Raw genomic sequence first — 8,918 nt, 5'->3', positions numbered from 1 at the left:
AAAAAGAAATTAGCAAAAAATTGCAAAAGACAAGTGTGGGGAGGGTTGAAAGAATATATATAGATGGGTTATCTGAGTATGTAAGCAATGGCTGTGAAGATCATGTAGTTTTAAACATTGTTACCTTTTAAAATCATTTATTCAATAAAAAAAATTACAAAATCAACTTGAAAGAGAACGTGTCATTCTACTTTCTTGCAGCATGTACACTAAATTAGCTAAACTAACCTCCAGTATCTTCAGCTGACTGATGGTGGTCTAAACTTTATATTACACCTATGCATTATGCTGTTTGGACAGTTACAGTTTGTCCTGCTTTAATTACGTGTTGAACTAATGTATGCCTAAACATTTATTTTTCAGGGAACATGGTCCAGTTTAAAGGCAGCATGGGCAAGAGTCCGGTTAACTTGTATGGTCTTCAGTAATGGAGCAGGATAATATTTGGTGTAATTGGCAGAACAATGTGATCCCCCGTGAGTGTTCTGGCATCTTATTTTCTTTTTAAACACCAAATTTGCCCTCAGCAATTCTCATTGTTTTGCATTGTACATGGAGGTTTCCCCTAATGAAAACTGTGAATGGTATGTTTACTAAGAGCACATTATGTTTCCTTTACCCTTGCTGTGATGGGGTGGAGGGCAATTTCCAGGCAAATCCTCAAAAAACAAAATCCATGAGATTCACCACAGTGCTGGAAACATTGCTCTGAGATTTTGGTCCATGTTGACACAGTTGTTGTACACACATGATACAAATCTACTAATGCTGCGGATCCCAACGCTGCTCTAGTGCAGGGGTGGGCAATCTCAGTCCACGAGGGCCGGTGTCCCTGCAGGTTTTAGATCTCACCTTGGGTCAACACACCTGAATCACATGATTAGTTCGTTACCAGGCCTCTAGAGAACTTCAGGACATGTTGAGGAGCTAATTTAGCCATTTAAATCAGCTGTGATGGATCAAGGACACATCTAAAACCTGCATGACACCGACTCTTGAGGCCGAGTTACCCCATTAAGCCATGACTAATAGCCTGAACCCTTGATATAAGACATGATGGATTCATGCTTTCACTGTTAACACCAAATTATTACCCTACCATCTGAATGTCGCAGAAGAAATCACGACTCACCTGAGTAGGCAACGTTTTTGCATTCTTCTGTTGTCTGCACCTGTGAGATCTGTAGCTTCTGCTTTTGCTAGCTGACAGAGGAGTAGTGGCTCATCTGCTTCAAGGTTTGAGAGGCTGTGTGTTGATTCTCCTCTGACCTCTGGCAACAACAAGGACATTTTTAACCCAGAGAACTTCTGCTCACTCTTTCAGGCCATTCTCTGTAAACCCTAGAGATTGTTATGTGGGAAATTCCCAGCTAGATCAGCAATTTCTGAAATACTCTAACTTGCCAGTCTGGTACCATAAGCCATGTTCAATGCCACTTAAATCACCTTTCTTCATTCTAAAGCTCAGTTTGAACTTTGGCAGGTTCTCTGGTCCATGTCTACCTGCCTGTATGATTGGCTGTTAAGATTTTGTCGTTAACAACCAGATGACAATGTATACCTAATAAATTGGCTGTAAGCGTATGTGAATTGGCCCTTTAAATTTTGATCACATTTCAATCCCCCTGTAGCCTCATGTTAGTATGCAGTGTTCTATCAGTGCTTTTCTATAATTATTCAAAATGACTTCAGGCAACACATACTTTTATGATGTTTGGATTAGCAATGGAGCATGCTGGGTACATGCTGAGACAATGGGCTAAATGAAGATGTGATATTTCTGGCTCCAATAATTTAACGCAAAACTGGGCCATATTTGCATTTTGCAACCACTAGGCATCGTGAAATGATCCAAAGCTCAAATTATCAACACAATCATAACTGCTTTTTTAAAACTTAAGTATTTCCCTGAAGTCCTGCTGTGTTGTACCAGGGTGTAAAGTTCCATCTTTGCTAGGAAAATGTGCGCCAGATCACACTTTAAAACCCAAGAACAATGTGGTAATCATAAAATCAGAGCCAATCATGAGGCAGATAGATTACATCAGAACGCCACTTCAGGTTTCACTCCCACCTGGCAAAAACAAAACTTTGGGGCTGCAGTAGGCATAGTCTCACTATAACTGGCCAGTTGAAGGCAGGAAAAGTGTAGTCTGGTCTCATAAATCTCTATTTTCAATTCAGTTCAACTCAGTCGTATTTATATAGCACCAAATTAAAACATCAGTCACCTCAAGATATATTACAAAAAAAGAGAAAACCTCAGCAATAAACCCCGTATGAGTGAACACTTGACAACAGCGGGAAGGAAAAGCTCCCCTTAACAGGAAGAAACCTGTGGCAGAGTCAGGCTCAGGGAGGGGGAAGCTATCTGTGGTGAGGTGAGGAAGACAGGACAATAGACACACTGTAGAAGAGCCATAGATTAAAAACAACTAATGATTAAATGCAGTGCAAACTTTTTCAAAAGCCTAATTTTAAAAGCAGATAATTACTGTTGAAGCATCAAGATTTAGCTTCAACAGTGCAAATTCATTGACTGTGCCTTGTGCTAACAGTGTAGGCAGGTTATGGTGAAATGGTGCAGGGTTTTCCTGGCAGACTCTGGCCCCTCAATACCAATCAATCGTGGTTTGAACGTTATTACAGTCCACACATGCTGAATTACTACTCTGTAAGCTTTTATCTTTTAATGAATACCTAAAGCAGGGGTGTCAAACTCAAATACACAGTGGGCCAAAATTCAAAACTGGAACAAAGTCGCGGGCTAACGTTAATATTTATTGAAAAAAAAATCTTCCTCCAGATATAAGAATGAATCTTTTCTTATGGACTCAAACAAGCTTTGCTGAAAAACTGAATATGGAACAAGCAAAGCTTAATACTAAACAATATATATATTAGCTGTATAATACCAGTAGACCAGCTCTAATAGTAATTTGGTATGGCTTCGCGGGCCAAATGTAATTAGGCTGCGGGCCAAATTTGGCCCGCGGGCCAGAGTTTGACACCTATGACCTAAAGCAAGTTAATACATTTAGTATTTTAGTATTTATTTATTTATTGTCATTGTCAAGAACAATGAAATTGCGTTTGGGGCTTCCATACAACCCAAAAAAAAAAGAAGAAAATAATAAATACCCCTTAAAACCCAAGTGTACATATTTAACCCAGTGTGACTCCAATGCAATAAGACAATCCTTAGCAATAATGTTCGTAGAAATTCAGACAAAGACCTGAGAAACATGACAAAATACAACAATGCAACCCATTCAATATTATTGTACTGTGAGATATGATATCAGATATGATAGTTATCTATTTAAGAAAGAGGGGGGGGGAAGAGAATAAAGATATGATGCACCAATGCAGACCAGTTCATTGCTATTAAGAAGTTGGATATGGTTATTGTCCGTGAGAGGGGGGCAGAGAGTTCAGGAGCCTCACAGCCTGTGGATACAGGCTGTTGGCCAGTCTGGATGTTCTGGCCTGTATAGACCTGTACCTTCTCCCTGAGGGCAGCAGATGGAAAAGGTGGCGCGCAGGGTGATGTTGGTCCCGCAGGATACTGTGCACCCTCCTCAGACAGCGAGTGGGGAAGATATTACTGATCTCTGGCAGACTTGTTCCAATAATTCTGCCAGCTTCTTTCACCACCCGCTGGAGTGCTTGCTGATCGGCCTTGGTGCAGCTGGGGAACCATACTAGAAATCCATACGTCAGAACGCTGCTGATGGCACAGTTGTAGAAGTTCAACATCAGAGATCTGGGAATGTGTGCGCTCCGCAGTCTCCTCAGGTAGTAGAGGCGCTGTTGGGCCTTCCGTACAACTGAGGTGATATGGTTGCTCCAGGACAGGTCCTCGGTCACAGTTACCCCCAAGAATTTAAAACTGCTCACCCTCTCCACCGCCTCACTGCCAATGAAGAGAGGCAGATGGTTGTTATGACCCCTCTTCCGGAAATCTACAATGATCTCCTTGGTCTTTTTGGTGTTTAAGACCAAGTTATTGTCGTGGCACCATGACTCTAGTTGTTGGACCTCTGTCCTATAGTTTGTCTCATCATTGTTGGATATAAGTCCGAGCACTGTAGTGTCATCTGCAAACTTAACAATGAGATTGGACGCGCAGGAGGAAATACAGTCATGGGTGAAGAGAGTGTATAGCAGAGGGCTCAGAACACACCCCTGAGGGGCACCGGTGTTGACCACAAGGGTGGAAGAGGTGTTCTTACCCACTCTGACACTCTGTCTACGGTTAGTGAGGAAGTCCACAATCCAGTTGCACAGAGAGGAGTTAAGTCCCAGTTGGTGGAGTTTGGGACGGAGTTTGTATGGCCGGATGGTATTAAAAGCCGAGCTGTAGTCTACAAAGAGGAGCCGTGCATAGGTGTTCCTGTGTTCCAAGTGCTTCAGTAATGTGTGCAGCACTGTGGCGATCGCATCCTCGGTTGACCGGTTCTCCCTGTATGCAAACTGGTGCGAGTCCAGGGATGGTGGAAAAGCAGCTCTGATGTGTTTAATGACCAGTCTCTCCAGGCATTTGGCGGGAATGGGGGTGAGTGCCACAGGTCTGAAATCGTTCAGACATGTGACATTTGACTGTTTTGGGATGGGAACGATGGTTGCTGCTTTGAAACAGGATGGTACCAGTGAACAGGACAACGAGGTGTTATATATAGAGGTGAAGACGTCCGCCAGGTCCGCAGCACAGTCTTTTAGCACCCGGCCCAGCACTCCATCCGGCCCGGCCGCCTTCCTGGTGTTAATGCTCCGGAACACACGCCTCAGCTCATGAGTGCTCAGGACCGGAGCAGGGTCGGTTGAGGGGACATCATGTTGTCTTCAAAAGGTCTCACGAACATACCAGTGAATTCACTGGACTTTAATGGCCTCCCCACATGTCACAACATGTGAATCCCTTGAATATCTTTGGGATGTGGTATGAATATTGTACAATCTGCTCAAAACTAAGGATCCTTTGAGCAAAAGGAGCCTTTACCCAATATTAGCATTATGTTCCTAGTAAAGTGTTTAACAACGACTTAAAGATATCTATCTCAAAAATATGTGCCACCAACTTGATACGCAAGGTGTAAATTGAAACTGTGTTGTCTTGTTCAAAGCATGTAACAGCTGGTTGCTTCAACATTAAGAACAGAAAACTTGACAAACGTGGCATTAATGTATTGTAAAGCTCACAAATACACAAGTATTATTTTCATAATACACTACTGTTGGCATCAGTTTGTCCAATCTGCATGTTTTCTTCATGCTTCTTCAGTCTCTGCATTCTCTGGGTTGCCACCTTGTCATGGGCAGGGAGCTTGCGTGCCATAGGGACACTAAGAGCTGTGCCTTTTATGGTCACCCATGATGGACAGGTTAAAGGGTAGGAGCTTGGAGCAAGGATTGATTCCAGGTCGAGACCCTTATCCTATAAAAATTATTTTGAAACAGAAACATCAATGGTAGGAGGTGGTCCGTGTGCCTCCACCCTAGAGAGAAGGGTTACATCTCCTGTGTCTAGGTGCGGCTTGCCCCTCTGAGGGCGGGGGTACCTGGACCTGGGATATAGAGTATGTTTGGGGAGTGCGACTGTCTGTGCAGTGTCTATTTGTGTCTGTCTACACGTTGGGTGAGTGCCGAGTATTTGGTTGTGCATATGGGGTGGGAATGCACGTTTGTGTCCGCGTGCGCCTGTTCGTCTGTGTCTATATGTCAGGTTGGGTCTTAGACTCAACCTCTCTGGGTACATCTCAGGCCCTCTAAAGTACGGAGGCCTATCTCCCCTCACCACACTCCCTGCCGGTGGCTGATGCCCTCAGACGTTGGTGTGTTGGTGGTCCTTGTCGTCTGGGGCTGGGCGCTCATGTATTTACCGGCTCACTCCTGGTGGCCGATTGGCGGGGCCTGGCGCCTGTGGCCTGGCTGGGCCCCTTCCGGGGGGTGGGATGCCCTCGGGCCTCTGGGCCTGAAGCTTGGTCCTCTCTGGCACAGCTGGCTGCCAGCAGAGCCCGCGGGCACGCCACTGCAACCCCCTCTGGCCTCTGCGCCGTAGCTGCGGGGGGGACCTCTCCTTTGGGGCTCTACTCAGCTCTTCCCAGGAGGGTGGCACGGTTCCCCCCCTTTTGGTGGTCCTCCTCGGGTCCTTGTACTCTGGGTGTTAGAGATTTTCTACATTATACATTATAACCAAATCTCTATAATACAATATAATCAAGTGTGCCTTATATTCTAACCAAGTATGCCTTATATTTTGTGTGTTCATATATTTTCACATAAACAAGCCTATTGTTGAAGAATCACCTAACCAAGTCTATTGTTAAAGGAAAACTGATGCATTCCTTACCTCAGTGTCTGAGATGTTTGACAGCATGATATAATGATGCATTCTTTTCCTTCAGTGTCTGTGATGTCAGATAAAGCATGATATACTTCTGTATTCTTATCCCAGTGTGTGAAAGATCAGATAAGTTGATTTAATGTTTAACCTCTTCCCTGACAGTTAAAAGAGGAAGTACTATGTAACCCATTTTTGCCTTATAAATAAAGCAAGCGAGCCTGTGCTCGGTGTGTTTTGTCTTCTCAGAGACATTCACCCGTGCGCACGTTTTCTAATTACACTCTGAGTCGGTCTGCAGTTGTCTCATTTCTCTTACTTGTGTTTGAACAAATGTCTACACTGGGGCCTCTGGATATCTGGGGCCTGGATCTCCTCCATACCTGCTTCATACCCTGGTGGACGGGGCTATGGCTCCCCAAACTCCCTAGCAGATCGTTACATGGAGAAACCTTTGGAATACAAGCATGCTGATCCACACAGGTATGCACACAGGTGTACACACGGGTGTTCACAGACGCGGACTAGAGCTTTCTTGGCTGCTGCCTCAAAGCACATTGTGCGCTGTCTATCTTGCGTGCTGCACAATAGCGTTTAATATTTAGTATCTACTGTTATCTACTGCTAGCTAGTTTATTGTGATGGTGCTGTTTTTTATTATGTTGCTCTTTTTTTGTTTGCTTTCTCTTCTGTTTTTTTTCTCCATACACCTGATCCATGTGTTTTTTTGTTTTTGTTTTTCTTTCTTCCCCCCCTTCTCACCGTCTCTTCTCCCCTTTGGTTTTCTTTCTCTCCCTCTCTTTCTTTCATTCTTTCTCCCTGTCCTATCCCCCAGTCATGTCTGTCCCGTTTGTAGCAACCGAAAATAAAATAAATTCATAATTATAATAAAGGTCAATCAAATGGACCAATATGGCAAGGCCATGATGATCCACTTGGTAAAATAAATCCGCTTGGCATCTTTCTTGGCCTTAAGACAACAATTCTGATCGCTAAAGATCCAAACGGGACACACAAAAAAAAAAGAAACATCAATGGTAGAAAACTCCAAGACTCTAAGATGGGCATCTGAAGAATATGATGCTGTGTAATGAAAGCCAGGAGTTCTTGGAAGCCACAGGACCAAACACTCTTTCTCTGACACCCTAATTCGTGGGATATGGAAGACTGTGTACCAGAGTGGGAAGACTACACCAACAGGAGTAGAAATGCAAAAGTACAACATGACCCTGCTTGGAATGAGTGAGAAGATGATGAGGTTGGATTGGGCACATTCTATGGAATCCAGAGCATTACCAGAGAGGCCCTGACATAGAACTCCTCAAGGGAAAAGAAAGAAAGAAAGGTCAAGCTACACCTCCAGGCAAACTCCCAGAAAGTGGGCCTTACTTGGAACCAGCTAAAGGCAAAGACTCTAAATAACACCCAACAACAGATCTTGTTGATGGCCTGCACCCTATGGGATGAAGGGCTGAAACATGCATAGCTAGTAACAATTTTGATCTATCCGACACTTCAACTTCAACTTGGACATGTAACTACCGAATTTTGTAGAAATAATTAATACTCCACAAGAATTTATTGAAATAGCATGGCAAAAATGTTCACTTTTCTCCATTTATTCAATACATTATGATGAAATACCAACAAAATGATTGACATCCACATTAGCTTTGGTTGCACTTGTATTGCTCTATAACAAGCTATCAGTTTACAATAAGTCAGAACGCACCTGTTTAGCAGTTAGGTCAGTACAGCTAGCATGACTAGCCTTTTAATGCAATTATTTTTAACAGGATCCAGTACAGTGCAAATGTCTGGAGCCCCTCTCATTTCTCTATATTTTGCTCCAAAGGACACACTTTCAATTTTTTTAAGTGGCCTAGAGCAGCAGTTCCCCTGACTTTCTGAGGGTCTTTTTTTGGACACGGCTTTTCTTTGTACCTGACCATTTCTAGAGGAATGTTTTGCTGACCTATTAATCCCTCAAGCATAAAAAAATTCGAGGGATGAACCAGTGTTGTGCCTAAACTTAACTGACAGCTTAGCAAAGAACCAGCTTTAATTTTATCTTTAGGTGCTAGCAACCAGTCACAAAAACACTTTTGACAGGCACAAAATTGTATTTGTACACTAAGGTGATTCTGAGTATGGTGTGCAATGTCTCCCTAGAAACTGAGGAAACTGGACATTACAGGAAACAAGAAGAAGTGGTAGCATAAATTCTGTTCAATTCAATTTTATTTACATAGCACCAATTCAAAACAGCAGTCACCTCTGGCACTTCAGCTGATCCGTCTATGGTTTGTTGAAGCCACATGAGAGCTGGTCACATGCGTAGAGCGGCCATGGCAGTAGTTTGACTTGAAACGACTACTTTAAATTCTAAATTTTGACTCTGACTTTTTCTCAAAATTAACAATAATATTATTTTTCCTTAATCTGGCCATAATACTCCTTTGTATCTTTGAATGTCCTTCGATGAGCCGGGAGAACTATTCCTAAAGGCTACCTAAAGAAATTACAAGAGAGCTTGTCTAAAAGAGTTCAGGTTGTGCCTAACAATGTATTTCCA

The sequence above is a fragment of the Diplotaxodon limnothrissa genome, linkage group LG10, assembly GCF_057381915.1.
Source record: "Diplotaxodon limnothrissa isolate DT_005_m linkage group LG10, D_limnothrissa_male_GT1.1, whole genome shotgun sequence".
In the NCBI taxonomy this organism is placed as follows: Eukaryota; Metazoa; Chordata; class Actinopteri; order Cichliformes; family Cichlidae; genus Diplotaxodon; species Diplotaxodon limnothrissa.
The sequence above is the reverse complement of the archived record's forward strand: the minus strand, read 5'-3'. Positions refer to the sequence as shown.